This window comes from Cyphomyrmex costatus, unplaced genomic scaffold (genome assembly GCF_001594065.2).
Source record: "Cyphomyrmex costatus isolate MS0001 unplaced genomic scaffold, Ccosl1.0 scaffold143, whole genome shotgun sequence".
Lineage (NCBI taxonomy): Eukaryota > Metazoa > Arthropoda > Insecta > Hymenoptera > Formicidae > Cyphomyrmex > Cyphomyrmex costatus.
Window position 1 is genome coordinate 458,532 of NW_017275424.1, and position 15,453 is coordinate 473,984.

The 15,453-nt window shown below is 30.9% G+C and overlaps 1 protein-coding gene across 3 annotated transcripts in view; it reads left to right on the top strand.

The window, feature by feature from the left end:
• Positions 1-15,453, top strand: part of LOC108783195 (SLIT-ROBO Rho GTPase-activating protein 1) — a 78,399-nt gene that overhangs the window by 13,752 nt on the left and 49,194 nt on the right. The window lies entirely within an intron of this gene.

Here is a 15,453-nt window from a genome sequence, read left to right on the forward strand (position 1 = left end):
GTTTCAACGCGCAGATTTACAGATTTGGATATGTACATAAATTCACATCGCGCGAAATTTTATTTAAACCCGACTCAAGATCCCGACTCATGAAGCTTTCTTTCTTATTAATTAGTTCATTTGATATCTTAATGACATATATTGTTATTTAGAATGTTTTTTTGTTAAACCATGATATTTCTCAAGTCCCTCTACTATTTAACACAAGCTTTCTTTTAACACATATGAAATTATAAAAAACGAATTATATTTTACATGAAGGCATTTATTTGTATCACTAGAAACTTTTTTGTTGTAAATCTTTTTATGAAGAATCATCAGAACGTGTCAGAATCTTATATATATAAATTTAAGGAATAGTGATTAATATTTTCGACTAAAGGCTATATACAAAATGATTTTTTTTACTGTATAATGTCATATACAATTATACAGTATGGAAGATTCTATATACAAAGGATGTTCGATATATCGTAGAATGGGGGTGCGGGCATTCGTTATATAGCTTTAGAATTTCTGACAGTGAGTGGAATACGCGAGGGAGCGTATGACGCATAGAAAAACATTGAAAGTTAGAAGATAACTCGTATACGAGATAACACCGTGGACATAGTAGTAGCTAGCAAAGCGGAAAAAAAGAAGGGGGGAAAAAAAGGTAAAATATGGTCGAGTACAGAGAACGGTAGACCTCCACGGTAAAAAGTTTCACAATGTCCGATCATAGTTAATTTCACCGATAATCACCGGTTAGTAAACGCCAACGGACTCATGTTTATTGTTGGTGAAACGCGAAAGTTCAAACGGACAGAAAGCGATTACATTTGATACAACTCAAAGTGCAGACGGATCAAAATTTCTCAATTCTCAATAAGGCGCTTTGAAGCTTTTCATTTCGCATTAAATTAATGTCCCTTTACTTTCAGTATCGGCGATATTTAATATATATCCAATTCCGATAATTAGATATAATTGTGCGTGAAAAGACAAAACTAAAGCGCTGCTTTAATGGAGAGTTCTGAAGTATGTCAAGAATAGAATTCTCTATTTTTAAATTTTATACCTCGCAAAAGCAAGGTTCTAATATTATTTGAGTTTACCAATGCCGTATGTAATTTTACAATCGATTTTACATTAAATTTAGAGTCAGGATTTTCTTAATAAAACTATCGATATATATATATATCGCTAATTGCTAAGACAATTAATGATATAATTTAAAAATTGTCACTTTAGTTTTCTTGCAGAAAAGTACGAAAACAAAAAAAGAAAATATAAAATACAGTTAGAAAACAATGTATTTTTATTCCTTTACAATTAACTATTACATACACGTAAAAATTTTATTTCAAAATTAATATTACAACATTTTAATAATTCAAAAATATTCAAACTTACTTTTTGGATAACTTCGTTTTTTAATTGCGTTTTTTAATTGTAAACAAACGGTACCTATATTTAGCTCAAGACTGTTAATGAAAACTTATTGTATATGAATAATGCGTGTTATAGAATTAGACAAAGGTCATATCGGTACACAAATCATTGATACTTTTTTACGCTCAAAAATTGTTATACATACTAAAAAAGGTAACGCCGCATGTTTGTGTTCGCTTCTTGTCTAGCCGCTGTATTGTTTACTATTCTTTTATTACTATTTACTGCTGCAACGTTCTTTAACAGTGCACGCATACGGTACAAAAGGGACGCGGAACATTTCGGTCGATAAACGTGCGTGCACGACGAAACTCGACGCCAAAACAGGAAGCCGTTAAATTGACACGTCGACGAAGAGGAGGAGAACGTGCGTGTGTGCGGGTTGCGTCGTGTTTTCTCCACGGCTGCATATGTGTGTGCAACGATGTGACACACACGTCAAATATATACATATACTCGTATAAAGGATTACACTGGCGCTTCTAGCTCTTAATTTTCAGGAAAGACGTAAATAGGACAAAAATTATTGCATTACTTTATTAACAGTCACTCTGTGAGTTTTTAATAAAATTATAAATTTGTTTCCTAAATGGATTTATAAAACTTAAAAAAAAAATGAAAATAGATTTTTATAAATAATCGATTAAATTAAATAATATTATATAATCCTCAATTTTGTTTTCTTAATTTTCTTATTTTTATTGTGAAATTTTAGAATTTTTTATACTTGGATAATGTATTTCCCCGACTCGAAAAAGATGGAAATAACAATTATCTTAAATCTTTTTTAAAATCAATTTTACATCGAGTTGGATATAATGCTTTGCGATAATCTTTTACATTATTTTTCATATTCGAATCATTGCGTGATAACAATAAGTCAACTTATATATTTTGGAATCTTTATAACTTCCATCGAATAATCAAACAAAAGCAATAATAACAATTTTTTTTACTCATATTGGACCCATTTAAATGCATGAAATTAAATGAATCTAAATTAATTAAAGTGAAAATATTCACAGAAATATATGATCTACACGCGATATAGAAGTAATTTAGACAGAGGGTTTAAGATAGTCGTACGAGAAATATCTGCAACGATGCCTATGCGTGTGTGCGTGCATTACCATACGTTGCCCCGCCAGGTGCGTCCGACGGTGTACGACATCAGACGATGTCGATGCCCGATGTTTGTTATCGAGTAAGTCGTTGATGTGTCGGCTGACGTTTGTCGACCTGTTCACGCGATATATAAATAGCCTGACGCGAATATGCAACAAAAGCGACAACAAATATGAACAGTAAAAATCTCTTAAATATGTGCGTCCCTGCATGTTGAAAAAATAATCTTCGCTTTCTCTGAATAATAATTAAAATACTCGAAGTAACGTGAATTGTATGTATATCTGACGCATTTCTGTAATCGATTTTTATTTCATGTTTATAATCAAATTTTTAATAGCAAAAACGACAAAGCGCTAATTTTTATATCTTATTATGTAAAAGTATAAGAGATTCTATAAAAAATTTTCAAAAATTTTTTTAATTCTTTGATTTTAAATGGAATTTATTTAAATAGAATTTAAAATATTTCTTATAGAATGTTGTTTTTTATATAGATTAACTTAAAAGAAATGGCATAACTTCGAGACACCCGTATTTGTGGAGTGTGAATTTTCGATTGCACCGAGCGCGAAGGTTGATAATAAAAATAGTTCACGACGGGAAATCGCCAACACAAAAGCCGAGATCTCATCCGCAATCGACGTGACTGTTCATCGTTTCCCCGGTCAAGAGTTAAAATTTAAATAATCGTCACTATCTATCCAATATCGTCGAATAAAAGCAATTACTTGGTTGACGTTTCTCTTTTTTTGCTCACGAACGGTTGTGCAAATAATCCGTTTTGCTTGTAGTTTTCATTATATTTCTTATATTTTTTGTTACTTATATCTTTGTTATAATACTCCTGACATCATTAATCAATTTCTTAATAAATATTCTTTAATTAATGAATATTAGATATAATATAGAGATACCCTTTAAAAGAGAAAGAGAGAAATTTAAACTAATGTATGTAAAATGTATTAAAATGTATTAAATAAAAAAGCTTTTAGAAAGTCTCTCCGATTTTCAAAGCGCGTTGTCGAGAATTATGTTAATCATAGGACGTACTTTAAGGAGCTTGTGCGCGATGCCGAAAATGGAACATTTTGCGTCGTAGAATTTCATGCTACAGAGTTCGACGCTATTCGTCAGTCGACTGTTTCTCGCGGACACACACACAGCTTTTTTCCCCGAGCGTTCCCGCTAATTGCTTCGTGTGCAATTGTGTCGAGTATGAAAGCGACATTGGCGACGCGACAAATTGAATTCGTTTGTGATCTTTAGCCGCACACGGCAGAACTGCGCGTTTGGCTCAACCGCTTAAACGCGGCGGAGAATTTCAGTTTCAGAGCGAGAGATGTTGTTTCGCCAATTAATTTCCAATTTTGCTGATAAATCATCTCGATGACCTCGCGCGAGTTTGCTGTAAGTCATAATTGTGTTATACACGGATGAGAGAGAGTGAGGGGTGGGAGGGGGAGGAAAGAAGAGAAATCGTCATGAATGCGAGTCGAAGAACGATCTCATCTATGTAATTAAGACGTAATTGAGAAAACTTGCTTTGCGTGAAAATATTATTTTTCATTAGTTCACTTTCAGTTAGTTTCCTTAAATCAAAATTGCATTATTATAATTAAAATTTTAATTCTAAAATTTAATTCTTTGAATGCACTAATAGGGAGAGAATTCTTCGATGACTTTGATCTTCACATATGTTATCAAGTTCATGACTCTGAGTGACCTCTAAATAAGTTTTAGCCCTTGTTCGTTATTTATTAAAAAATTATTAACAAATAAAGTTTGTACAAATGTCTTATTTTTACTATATATAATATAATTGGCGCGCTATTATAGTTCTGAGATAATTATATTTAAAACACATATTGAGAGAGATACTCTAACAATAAGTTTAATCGTAATTAGCAATCACGTGTTTAATTGATGTATTAAATCACAATATATCGATCCAACATAATTTATATATTCAGTAACGCGATGTAATTATTTAATGTTGTTAAATAATTAAAATATAAATCATTAACAAATCCATTTTTATTAGGTTCCTGCAAAAGTAATATTTTACTTTTCTGATTTGATTAAAATGACTAATCAATAACATTAAACAGGGCAAGTAAGAATCGAATTACAATTAAAATTCTAAATTTCTCTGATAATTTATTCTAATATATTGCGAAGAATATCACGTAATTTTTGGCGTTTCGCCCCGGCTTCCACTACTGGACTCATCAGTAAGACAATTGTAGTGGAAGCCTACCTTATACGCCTTGGTAAGTTAAAATCGAGATTCTAAAATAAAGAGATATACGCGTGTCTCAGCACTTACGAGAATTTGCGAATATCGATAGACCTCTGATGGCGAGTCGACGAGTAGTGATATTCTTCGCAATATTTATCCAATGAAAGAAATAACATGTAGATTAATTGTAATAAGGCTCAATAAATTTAAAACTAATGGAGAGAAACAGGGCTACGAGCCAATAAATTCGTTAAAATTCTTTAATTTATTGGCTCGTAGCCCTGTTTCTCTCTATTAGAAAGAAATAACGTTCTATTAATATATATAGTCCCCCCAAAATTGCGCGCCGAACAAATGTTGGTCTTGCAACGCAACTCTAATAATCTGAAATGTATCCCCCCTTTTCTCGAAATATTGCGCGCCGAAAAATTTCGGTCTTGAAACGCAACTATAAATGCTAAATCTAGAAAACTGTGAATTTTACTTGTTGAAAAGACATATTACAATGTATAATTATCCGCATTATTACAGTCTGCGGTTTGAAAACAAATAATTTAAAAAATTCAAGGACTCTTTTATATAACAATAATTAATAACATAAAACAGTGCAAGTAAGAGTCGAATTACAATTAAAATTCTAAAATGACTAACAACTATTGATTAATTCAAAACTATTAATTGATTAGTTCCTGTGCAATCTCTTGAATGATTTTTAATAGATCTGCTTCATTTTCAACATCATTGTCAATAACTGTAGGCCATCCCTAACTCTTTTCAAGGATCAGTGAAGCTGGCACATTCTATTAAAATCAAAAAAAATAAGGATAGTTCCAGTAGCACTTTTCATAGTTCTGCAGTTCTATATATGAAAATAAAAAAAGATCCGCATTTTTTATATTATAAAAAAACCAATTTTGAAGATATGGCTTTTAGCAACAGTTCCCGGTAGTTCTAATAAACTCTACTGATATACGTACTTTGAAAATAAAATTCCAATACATAATTTACAATTTTTATACGTTTTATACATAGAAAATAGACCGATACTTTGAAGAACGTGTCGATTGTTTATAGCAGATTTAGCAACCATTTTTGCTAGTTCTAACAGAGTTTCAAGTTTTACAATCATTTTTAAACACGCTACATATTTTTTATTGATTTTTTTATATCTGAGCCTAGCACGACACTTGTAGAAAAATTGTCGTGCTGGGATCTGTGAAGCTAGCACGACATTCTGTCGATATAAAAAAAAGTTTTAGTTTGTACTTGCGTTAAAACTGGTATAAAGAACTAGCACGTTACTTTTTCTCCAAGTGTCGTGCTAGATACGGAGATTAAAAAATTGATTAAAAATATATAGCGGTCGGTAGTAAGTAAAACTATCGTTAAAACTGTTATAAACAACTAATACGACTCTTTCTACAAATGTCGTGTTATACTTATATTTAAATTTTATAATTTTATAATTTATTATTAGTAATTGTTGGAATTTTGTTTTCATATTATATATTTTAGTAGAATTCGAGTAATACTAATTGGAACTGTTGCCAAAATTGATAATATTTGTCGTTTTTTGGTACTTTAGAGGAGAAAGTGTTGTAGGTATTAGATTCTCAAAGTTGGCACGACATATTTTTGTTTTTAATTTTTTAGTATTACAAAATGCGAAACTATCGTTTATTTTAAGAAACTGTATAACTATGAAAAGTACTACTGGAACTGTTGTAATTTTTTTTTATATCAACAGAATGTCGTGCTAGCTAGCTTCACAGATCCGTCGTATTGATTGTTTATGGCAGATTTAGTGACAGTTTTCGTTAGTTCTAGCAAAGTTCTATAAGCTTTACAATCTTTTTTTTTTTAAAGAGAGAGCGCAATATAAATTTTTTTTTGAAAAAGATAGTGAGGTGAATGCATTTGTCATTATTAGTATGAAATTTTGTTATTGTAATAATGTACTAGTTTCTAATATATTTTTTTTATTAATACAAATAATAATTCAATCAACAAAATCGTTTAACTAAAAAGTTTTATCTGATTTAAATGAGTTTCTCAGTAGGTATATGTATACTGTATCTAACTTGAGAAAATAAAAGATATATTTATTCTATCTATATTTAATTTTTTCTCCTTTTCTAGGTATTTCGACCAATTTCTATTTGTATAATTTTCTCGCAAGTTCAATGGACTCTGTTCCTTATTCCATTTTCCCCTACGATAAACTTTTTATTAAAAAATCGTGGGGGAGACCTGTGTGCAGTGGATACTGGCCGTTGTTAGTTTATAAATAACATGGAATTTAATTCTGTCGGACAGTAATGATCTATATAGGATTGTAACCGAACGTATTCTTTTTGCAAAAAATGAAAATTTTATTTAAAAAAACATAAATTCTTAATAATCCTGGGTACGTGAGAGTTCAACGTGGTTGTTGGTACGTGGGTAATGTGAAACAGAGTTGTAATAAAATTTGATGAAGAAATGAACAATATATGTGAATAAAGGATTTTATTACAACTCTGTTTCACATTACCCACGTACCAACAACCACGTTGAACTCTCACGTGCCCAGGATTATTAAGAATTTATGTTTTTTGAATCAAAAGAGTCCGAAAGAAGATTTCGTTTTTATTGTTTTATTTAAAAAGTTATCGTAAGTATTCTCGTTCCAAATTAATTTTAAATAATTAATTAAATTAATTATTTAAAATTATTTTTTTCTCAAAAACCACTTATTTTAATTTTAATTAATACAAAGTTTTGAATAAGACCGTTATGTGACTCCACAATAATTAGTAAATAAGGGCCCTAAACGATAAAATTAGATTTTAAGCGCTGAAATAATTTTGTGTAAATTTATATACTACAGGTATGTAATTTTAAACCGCGCGCTGAAATCATTTTGATCTTTGAAACGCAATCCGATTAAACTACTGTAGTATATTGTGTGAATGCAGAAGTTCATGTCCAATTTATCATTAAAACACAAGCAGTAATTTCGCATGGGAAATTTTTTATTAATTAATTATATAATTTCCATCATTTTCTTTATCATAATCTTTTCCCAACATTTTGATAACATACGAATGCTTTGATCATGAAATGATCTTGATTTCGCGTTGAAGATGGAAGAGGATGTAATTTTTAATGCCTGGATGAGGCTCCTTGAGAACATGGATGGTCGTTAAGATCGAAATCACCACGTCTAAATCTCGCAAACTATTCCTTTGCAATTTGAATTGCTGGTGCACGATCCTGATAGACATCTTGAATCTTTTTTATTGCATTTCCAATTGTTATACCCTTTCGAACTCGGAAAGCATGTAAATGACACGCCGTAAATGTAATTTTTCCTCGCTCATTTTCAAATACCTTTTTCTTGACATAAATTCAATCAAAATACTTTCGCTCGAATGGCAATTCAAATATCTATTTTTCACAATTTTATAATACGTCAACATAACAGTAGATGGCGCTGATATATAACGCTCCAAGTAATATCTATTAGGTGTTGAGTGAATATTCTATCTCTCTTCTCGTGATCTACCAATCCGCAATCCTCATGGATTTCAACTCTTAAAGCGAATCGATCCCAAAAAATTTCCTTTGTTACACCGAAAGGTACAACAAGCGTTTATATTTATCTTATAAACGATAAGGATATAACAGTGCTGTTAGTATACTAAATAGTGCTGCTAATAACGTCTTCTCGAATGCTTGATGTCGCATTTTTTTTACAAACTGTGGTAACTGTTAAAATTCACTTTTAAACGAGCCTGTAAACAGTTTTGAAATTGAACACATATTCTGATTTGTCTAAAATCTATCTTCTCTGAATATTTCATTAACTTATCATCGTTTTCATTTACAGCCAGTACAACATATACTGAGCATTATTTTAATTTTACAAAAATAAACTGCGATCATAAAGCCTTTTTTTCAAAACTGAACTGTAAACTATTTTTTGATAGTTAGAAATTTGTTTTTTCTTCCGTTACGTAAAAAATAAATATGTAGAATTACATGAACAGTAAAAAGTATTTTGTATTTGTGTTAAAAACAGCCCGCATAAATTCTTGTAAAAATTTTGTATTGAATTTCTCACATTCGATTGTTAATTCAACACAATAAGTGCATTCAGAACAAAGACATAGAGAATGGACTGTGCGATCCGTGTGTCAAAATGGTCAATGAAAATGAGAGAGAAGGACCGTGGAAGACGGCCAATCTGTGTCTTTTTCTACTCAACGGCGAAATTCCGGGCCCCGAGCTTAAAAGTTTGGAGACAAGGATGGTGTAAATCAAATAGAAAAAAATTAGAATTATTTTGTACCAGTAATAAAATTTTATTAAAAATACATGTTATTGACTTTTAAATAAAATAATTTTTGTATTTTTAGCTCTTATTTTAACCTCTTTCGGAAAGTTACAAGGTACTGTCGTGATGTAAGCGAACATCAAAAAGCTTATTTAAAATTTTTTTAGTGTGGTAAATCTAAAATATATAAGGAAATTCTCTGCATAGTTTTTTCAATTAATACGTTTTTAACGTTTTCTATTTCATCTAAAAGTACGTTCTGCGATTAAACATATTTCAATTACATCCGCAGATACAGAAGTTAACTTTCCTCTATTTTTAATTTCTTGTAAAGAAGATAGAGTTTTATAATTTGTTAACAACTTCCTACATGATACACATTTGATTGACTTAGAAATTTTCTTAATTACAAAACCTGCTATACTATAGGTATGCAATGACGTCTTTAACATAGATCTGATTAACATTATGGAAAACCGCAGGAGTAGCGTAATTACGATCTAATAATACTGCATAAGTATAATTTTTAATTGCACTCTCATTTAACATATCATTTGTATTTTGTTGTTCCTCAAAAGATATATCTAAAATAAAATTATTGGAAGAGAAATCTTCACTTTTTGCATTCGTTAATGTATTCGTACATGTTTCTGAAATGTCAGTATCTTTGGCAACAGTGACTATTAAATTTTTTTCTTTGGTTACAGATTTTTTGGTCTGCAAAATACATGTATCATCTTTCTTAATACAGTTAGCATAATCGGAACTCCCAACTTGTGCATAAATCAATAACCACTTTAATGCAGATTGAAACTATTCAATAGTTGGATTATTATTATTATTATCTCCACGAGATCTAACACTTGAAAAAAAAAAGCTCTAGATGATCTTGTGATAGTTTGTATGTTAATATATATTGTAGAGGTGATTCATCGGTTGATGCATATTTATCAAATATAGCTATACAGCTTCTCATTGATATTATAAGGCCAAAAACCCTAATTTTCGTTTAGTCGTCAAAATTGATTTTCCATTACACTGAAGTGATGTAATGTAATTTTCATATTCAATAACTTTTAATCGAATTTCAGTAATATTGCTCCGATTAATAGGACATTTACTTGGATCTTTAACATTCTTCTGTCTCGAATTGAGCAAGTCAAAAATATTATTTAGCATTATACAAAATTTTTCTGTTCCAAAAGAATCTACAAATTCAGGTAGTTTTATTGTTGTTCTAAAAAAAATATGCGTTACTAACGCTACAGCTTAATAATTGAGTAGCTAGCCGAACTCTCATTTTCTCTGTTTGAAAATTTATATGACGTTTTCTAATTTTAGTTCCAGCATGTACATCATATTGATATTGCTGCTCAACTAATTTCTTCAAACATTTCCACTGAATTGTACTTCCATCACCATCTGTTAATTCTTTTTTGTCTCCAAGTGTATTTCATACTAATTTAATGACATGGCATGCATCAAATATTAAAACAATATAGATTACACAAAATAAAATTACACAAATTAAACACTTGCACTATTACGAAAGGGCGATTAGCGAACGTGATACGTTCCTACACGATTAAGGAGGAAACAATTACAATCTTAGAAAAAGACACAGATTGGTCGTCTTACACGGACCCTCTTCTCTCTCATTTTCGTCGACCATATTTTCATCCTATTTAGATACGGGATCGCGCAGTCCATTCTCTATCTATGTCTTTGATTCAGAACGACAAGTAGACTTTTTCATCTGATTGGTGATCTTTATTATACATTATATAGAAGCCCATCGAGCTATCATTGTGCTGTTGTACTCTGGCCGCATTTATATGTATATATATATTATATTTAAAAATACATAATTTTATAATGATTCGAGCGAAAGAATTAGAGTCAAGATAACGAAAAGCAAGTCGATATCAACGCAATAATCATTTAGCATATTCCTTCAATTTCAGAAAGCAGCGAAGGAAGTCGATAGAAGGAGAGAAAACAAAAGAATAAGAGAAAGAGGAGGGAGAGAGAGATTCATCTACATTTGTGACGTATTTACTTTGAATAAATATAAAGATACAAATTTAGTTTTATAGTGAAAATATTTTTAGCTGTTCTCGTGTGAAAATACTGGTTTGATATTTAAAAAAAGAAAGCGAAGGGCGATTGCCTCCGACAAGATTTGCAGTAGTGCTGCCCTTTTCAATGTTTCACAAAGAAGCTGAGCTCGTAAGCCTTTTTTTGAAGACTGCGTAGGTTGTATCGGGAACACGTATCGTAAAGTGCATTACGCGGAACTTGCTTCGCAGACATTTCTAGCGTTTGTGGCACATAAAAATAGACAAAGATAAAATTCGTAGAAAACATAATTGAGAAAGTAAAGTTTAAACTTCTCGAAAAGTTAATTCGAACCAGTTTTTTTTTTGCGAAATATATGACGAGAGATATGGACGATAATTTTTATTGTTATTAATAATTTAAATGTTAATTTTTTTCACCAAAAACTATCACTTTTATTAAAATTGAAAAAAATATCCTCGGATTTCTTATTAGTTGTTACATTTCTTTATTTCGCTTTCGCCGGATTTCTCGATTATTATTTTGAATGATACGTTGTGAGAGAGATCGTTAATTTAAATTGACAAAAAATAAAATTGCACACAAAACGAAAATTTTGCAATTTAATATTTTGCTCCCTTGAGAAAGTCATTGCGCCTTGCGATTAATCGATGCAAAGTGAAGCAATTAAAAAATCGTTATATCTAAGAATTTTATTTTTAGGATTGCAAATCCTTTAACGCGTAGCTTTATTCTGCAGAGCACATGCCATATTTCTCAATGACGACGCTATCATTATTATTATCCAAGTATCTGTAGTTTCGCATCATTGCGCCGATTATGTACAGCATCAGTTATTGATTATTCATTATTATGGTGAATTATACAGGAACGTTTGCTAACAATATTCCATTCTTTCTCAAAACAAAATATCAGTTATTAATATATTGCCTTTTCTAGAAAAAGAAAACATAATTCTGAATTTTATCTTCTAAGTTAGTCTACTTCTCATTTTGTTCCTTTGCTCTTGAAAACCAACTTTTGACTCAAGCTGACGAAGACAATGTTAAGGGCAGGGCCCTTTGAGACGCTTCGCCATGCCTGTTTTCCGCTCGCGCCTGCCCAACTACACACTTCTCGAGACGTGCATGCGTGAGAGAGATATAGAGAGTTAGAGAGGGAAGGAGAGAGAGGGGGAGGAGGGAGAAAGAGAGAGAGAGAGAGAGAGAGAGAGAGAGAGTGTGTGCATGTGTGGGCCCCGGGAACGGTGGTAATTGTGATTAATTTAACGACGATCAAAGCAGTCACTGCCTGTCCTTATAGGCCAGTTTATGCGGCCGAGTCTCGAGCTCAGGCTGCATCATTCGCGTGTGAAATCACGCTGTTGTTGAAATCACAAAACAGCGATTTCCGCGTCATTTATTGTAATCTGATGAATATATATCGTCTTGAAGAGTCGTCGAAAAATGTGTGTGTATGTGCATTTAACGAAATTAATTTAATTAATTAATCAAAAGTCGTGAGAGAGTTTTTTTCGTGAGAGTTTATTTGGAGAACGGTAAAATATTGCCTGTAAGATGAAATATAAACGTAATAGAAGGAAAAAATGAATTCTCCGAAGTCTGATAATCGAGCAAAGAGTCGGAGTCTGTAGATAATGTGAAAAATGGTTAGGTTCAGTGATTTTAATTTTTTGTAAGTTTACTAAATTTGTTAAGACTATAAATATGTACATAGAAAGAATTAATTAAATACGCAGAAAATCAGTTTTTATAACGTGTAACAGAATAGTGTAAAATCGCTAATTATTTTACAAATATAACTCAAAAGTTTTTATTTATTAAAATAATTCATAAATTACCATGAAAATTTTTGAATATTTTTATTTTTAACGTACATATCTTAAATAAAATGGAAATTAACGATATTCTAAATATAGTACAAATTTGAAGAATAAAATAAATTATTATTCCATTATTATCTACAAAAAAAATTGATTGATGTGAATACATAAAAGGATTATAAAGTGGCCCCGTTATATATCGATACCCTCCGATTGAGCCTCAACCCATCTCGGATCTCTTTCGCGATCGGTTATCAGTAACGGTAATCGCTTCGTACCGACTATTTCGCGTAATCGACGCCGCTTAACACCTGTGGCCGCTGTTAGGAAATCGATTGCGATTATGCCCGATCTTCGTTACGAACCGACGCAATCTGGAGAACATAGTATTTAGTATCATTTTATGTTATTTATTAATTAAATTATTGATTAGTTAAATCCTGTATCAATTAAATCGTTTTCGAATAACATAGTTGCGGAACCGAGAGATCACGGTTTGATATCTGTGATCAACACGGAAAAATCGATTAGACTCGATCGTTTTGGTGAACATAAAATAATATATTTCGATAATTATTCATTAATATATAATTTTACGGCTCTGTTATCTGATTAATTATTACCTATATCGGTACATCCTTTCTAGAAAGATGTCTGTTGGAAGGCATGAGGCTGAACGATTCTATTGTTACGTGTTGTTTTTGTTGACCTTATTTTGAATATATTCTTTTATCCTAAATGATTTTTCCGATATTAAAATCATACAATTTTATTTTTGTAATACGGAAAGCGAGGGTGAAACAAAGTACCTAGCGGAGAGAATTGATCAGGCAAATGAGATACGGTCTGATCGATTGGGTGTCGACGAATCATCCGGTTTTAATTTTTAGCATTGAAAGTAATTAACGGATGTCGAGTGCGCGATACGCGATGTAATCAAATAATGAAAAGAAGGCGTGTCGCCCTTCCCGTCGTAGAATACGAAATTATTCCCTCTTCCTGCCTTCGCTCGCTCGCTCGCGCGATCAAACGATTCCCAGCTCGATAACTATAATATATATTTATTATATATAAAAATCTACACTGCAAAAAAATATATTTGTGTTGAAACGATCCACTGACGTTCTTGTTAATCATTTGTGTTTTGAGCTTTTTAACATATTTGAGTATTGATTTATAACACACATAATGTAATTATGTTATTTGAAGATTTTAAATACCTATATTATATATTGTTAAATTAATGTTTAATGCTTTTTAATGTCAAAATGACACAATTTATGAATAAGTGAACAAGTAATAATAAAAAGAATAATGTAAAGGACAATTCGAGAGTCATCGATACATAAAAATAAGAAGTTAATAACTATAAAAAATTAGAAATAAATATAATTAAAACAAGTTCAAACTGCATACGTAACATGTTTCGATTCCTGAATTGAGCCTTCTTCAGATGTAAACAAAACCATTTTATCGTAGCGGAGGTAGAATTATAAATGTAATCGTTACATTATCCTTTTTATTGTTTTGACATCGAGAACTTTGTTTATTAGTATCTATTTTTGAACAAGTAACATAAAATAATGTGTTTTTATTATAACGTAAATTCTAAGATAAATGAAAAAAATATATGTTTATTTAATATAAATGTTAATTATACTAAAATATATGTATACACGGACTTAGGAATAGAGGGACGGAGCATAAAGTCCTACTTTAGGCAAGAGGGGGTTTTCTCTCAGGCATGCAGGGGGAACCGTTCTCCGCCATATTGGTTTCTGAGAACTCACACATAGACATGTGTCAGTGACATTCCGCTTGAGCTGTGTTAGTGTGACAGCTAGAAAAGATAAACAAAAACCTAATAAAAGATTAACAAAATTTTAAACTTTATTATTCTATACTGTTTTATTTCACACCTTTCACACATAACACTGTCCTATGTGTGCGATCTCAGAAACCAACATGGCGGCCCCCCCCAATACTTCACGGTTTGTTTACAAGTTTTGTCTTTTTTGTGTTTATCTTGTTAAATAATATTTATCTATGTTTTTTTTTACCTTCTAACATACTTATCATGTGTTAAATTAACACATTTTGAATGTTTTAGACACATTATATATAAAATGTGTTAAATTAAAAATTTTTCAATAATATAGATATATTAATTTAATATAGTTATTTCGTGTTAAATTAATATTCAATATTTTTTGATGTCAAAATAACACAATTTATGAGAAAAAACATAAAAATAATGCTTTTTAAAACATAATTCTAGGATAAATGAATATAATGCGTTAATTTAATATATTACAAATATTAATTTATTTAAAAAATATCCACTACTTTCAAATTGTGTTAGTTAGGGCCGCGTTAAGAAAATTTTCGCTCATAAATTTGTGATGTTTGAACGACCCCCCCCCCCCCCCCCCC